Source organism: Pistacia vera, unplaced genomic scaffold, assembly GCF_008641045.1.
Source record: "Pistacia vera cultivar Batoury unplaced genomic scaffold, PisVer_v2 Contig639, whole genome shotgun sequence".
Lineage (NCBI taxonomy): Eukaryota > Viridiplantae > Streptophyta > Magnoliopsida > Sapindales > Anacardiaceae > Pistacia > Pistacia vera.
In genome coordinates this window covers 519,512-523,443 of record NW_022196489.1, presented here as the reverse complement: position 1 = coordinate 523,443, position 3,932 = coordinate 519,512, and the positions used below count along the sequence as shown (strand labels likewise).

General features: G+C 36.7%; 1 non-coding gene across 1 annotated transcript; it reads right to left on the bottom strand.

Annotated features, from left to right (window-relative positions):
• Positions 1 to 1,307: 1,307 nt before the first annotated feature.
• On the bottom strand, positions 1,308 to 1,378 carry TRNAE-UUC. The gene has a single exon. It is a non-coding gene; the product is annotated as a tRNA-Glu (tRNA).
• Between the last annotated feature and the right edge of the window lie 2,554 nt (positions 1,379 to 3,932).

The window sequence follows — 3,932 nt, the reverse complement described above, 5'->3', positions numbered from 1 at the left end:
AACTACTTGATTTCTCAACTGTTTCCATAACATGTTACTGGTATGGTCTCTGAAAATAAGTAAATAACTTGTGAAACGGTTTTCGCGACTTAACAAAATATGACCTTTATTTATGGCAAATATTCCTACCACTTTAGCCATCACACCACTTGGATGTTCAACATCAATGGAGCTTGCGTATGTTTGATTTCATGTGGGTCAGAATCATTATTTGAATGTTAGTAGAAACAACCATTTGAAAATCAGTCTCAATTTATTATGCTTCACGTTTCAAGTAAAATATCTCCAGCCTGCATTCTATGTTACTGAGTAAGCTTATCTGCCTTTGCCAAAATCAGTCAACAGATGCTGGGAAATTTCATTTGAGGTGATGTTTAATCTATCAGGTGCTTTCTTGAGACAGCCATGATAATGTTTAACTAAATTTTATGATCAAAGGACATTTAGATGATAATGTATAAATCTAAGTGCAATGCAGAGGAGATAATAAAATAATGAAGCTTGTATTGAGAAATAGGTACTGAACCTTTATTTCTATGATAAATAGTATTGAAAGGTCAAGAGTATTCTCTGTTTAGGTGCAACCGCTTTGTGTTCAACTCTCCCAATCAACCACTCTTTCAAACCACGCAATATAACTGAGCAACAGAAGTCTTGGCCCTTTGACACACTATCTTCAACTACAAATCTGCTTATTAAATATCTACTACAAATGTTAATGTCTCCACTAAACCAAATGGTTCTCAGAAAGTTAATCTCCTCCATCTAAATTTGATCATTCCAAGAGGGGTGCCAAGAAATAAAGCAGCACCATCCTATGAAGTGATCGCATCTGGTGTTCGAGAGAAGGCCAAGGATGGTGCTTCGAGTTCAAGCTCTTGGCCGGAGCAAGCTTAGCTGAAGTAGTGAACGTGAGTTGTGTTGCGTATGTTTATCGGATTGAAGGAGGAGAGGACTGTCGTGTTCCCTGCTTGCATGAGTTTCACAGGGCAGTATCAATAGCTGGTTCAACGCGTGCTCAAAGACTTGTCCCATATGCGGTTTCGATGAAGATGAGAATTTTCACTTTAGGGAGGAGTTACTGAGGAGATGGTGATCTGGTTTTCCCTTCCATGTGGTGGCTTTTAAGTTGTGATATCTCATTCTTTTTCAATGAATTTAGAGTGCAGATATTACGGCTGCGCGCACTAACACAACCTCATTGATTTTCTCAATGAATTTAGAGTGCAAAACAGAATATAAATGTAAATATTCACAATTCACCCAGTTTCATTACTGTTGCCAGTCTGAACGAGAAAATAAAAAATTTCCGTTGCCGGAATCGAACCCGGGTCTCCTGGGTGAAAGCCAGATATCCTAACCGCTGGACGACAACGGAATTTGCATAAGCTCTCAAATAAAACTTTTCAAATTGTTTTTAAGCAGCAAAACTTGACTTTGCTGGGAAATATATTAGGCCCATATATTACTATAAAATGTAATCATTCTAGTGGGCTACTTCTCATCCAATGGCCCGAAGTGAATAGACTCAAGGCCTCAGCTCCATGCGAGTGAATCCCACCTTTTTTTTCACTAACCAACTTCACATAATTTGAGTAATTTATACCTACAACCTTTCTCACAACTCTAACATGATAACTACAATTAATCACACTATTTATCAGAGAGACCCAGGTGAGACTCTATTAAGCTGACCAATTAAAGTTGCACATCGAGGTTGTAAGGGGAAGTTTGTGAAAAGAGGTTATAAGTGTAGTATTTTCCATAAATTAATTACATCAAAACTTTCTTTTATGTCATTAAGCCCATTTCTATAGCTGCTTCTTTATATCAAAACAAACCTCACCCACTTTCATAGAAAACTTTATATTTATATATGTCACTTCAACTTTTTATATGCCTAAGGCCGGTTTTTAGAGCCGCTCAAGAGAGAAAGGCTTAGGCCCGGATGAGGTCTACAAGGCCCGAGGCCCATTGGATGAGAAGGTAATTTAAGATTCACTTCCTTAAGGGTGTGCTTGAGAGTTTTTTTTCTACTGGTTTTGAGGTGTTCTAAAACTATTACTTGCAAAATTTTTTATGGACTGGTTCTGATTGGCTCAAAAATTCCCCCAAACCAGTGTAGTGTATTTTTGAAGGGTTTATAAAACACCCCAAATTGAGGTGTTTTGGTTGATTTTAAAATTTTATTCCACAAATACCCTATCCACTACAAAACTATCACAATTATATCTAAAAATTTTTTTTTAACCATATTATGCGCATCTCCAACCATATTAAATATAAAATAATTTTAAGCAATTATTAAAAAAATAATTAAAATCTCATTTCTAGATGCTTTCTTGGAGAAGTGGAGCTTCAATTTTTCAATCATTTCAGATGTTGCAAAGAATGACGAAGGAGGATAAAGATACTTTATCACATTTGAAGTTATAAAATTTTAATAAGTAGAAAACAAATAAAGAACCTTTACCTTGTAATTGAAAAAACAAAACTCTCAAGTATTGGTTGAAGTTAGATATTTTTATAGGCATATATGTAAATTTATCATTTTAAAAAACTGTTAGAACCACTTCAAAATAAACTCCCAAGCACAGGTTGGGTGTTTTAAAAACCGTTACTAAAAACTCCTCAAAATCTCTACGATGATTTACCCTCAAAATCGCTACGGTGGTTTACCTCACAACCGCTACTATGAAACTCCTAAACAGACCCTAAGAAAAGGAAGTGGTGTGCAAAAAGGGGAACATGTAAATATGTTCCATGATCCAGGATGTTACACACCATTGCTCACTATTAAAGGAGTTAAGGAAACTAACTCTGACTGCCCACTACCTACCAAGCAAGCCTATATAAAGGGAGATAAACCAAGTAAAAGGGCAGGTTTAGAAGACACAATTCCATCTATATTTTGTGTCATTTTATACTTGTTATTGTCCATCACCGTTGTAAATATTGTCAACTACCTACTCTTTAGACCCTTTGTAACTTGAGACGCAATATGTATTATCTTTTTGGAGTGTTATAAATTTGACTCCAACAATACAATACACTGATAAAAGGTGGAAAATAAATCAAAGCAACGAGTTTTGTCACTGAACTTTTCTTTAGATGATCGATGTGCTGCAAAATAAATGTTCTGGGCTGCTCTTTCTTATTTCTTATTAGTTTGTCCTTTACAAGGTTTGTGTTATTTTCAGTCTGAAATGTGGGAAATTGGTGTGTCTGATCTGTGAGATTTTTTTCATGGTAATCTTGTACGGAGTAGAATAGATTGTTACACATGGTTGGTGAGGCTGAATAATTTTGATACGTAAGCGTACGGGCGGTGTGTTGCAGTTGTCGGCCACTTCAACAATAATGGGTCACGCAGATGCATTCGAGATAGTATTTTAATAATATTGACTTTGCTGGACATAACTCTATTGATTAGGTGAACCAGAGTAAATCGAACATATATTTCTTTCTCTTTACTCGATTGATATTTGTTTGTGTTTTATGTCTTGATTTCATATTACTTTAGATTGTTTCACAGTGAAAATGACAATGCTCAGTAGATTGCTGTTAGGGCCAAAAAATGTCTTCAGCCCAAATAGGCCCAAAGATGAAGACACTTTCAACAAAGCTCGGAGCCATGACCCAATTACAATTGGGCTCGCAATAGAGTTTGCATATCAGGTCCGCTCGGTACACCTACCCAATTGCTTACTACTTGGACCCAATCAGCAAAGGCCAGATTTGTTTAGGGCTCATCACTAGTTTATCTGGGCTAGGCCCTTCAATCCTAGACCACCTTCTGGACTTTGGATTTACTTGGAGCCCAGGGTTGCCTACTTGCTCCAATACTGCCCGAACTCTTTCGAAGAGGTCTATTACTACCCTAATTCGTCTAAGATTCGTGTCTTAGACTCGCTAGGACTCCCTTTCCCACT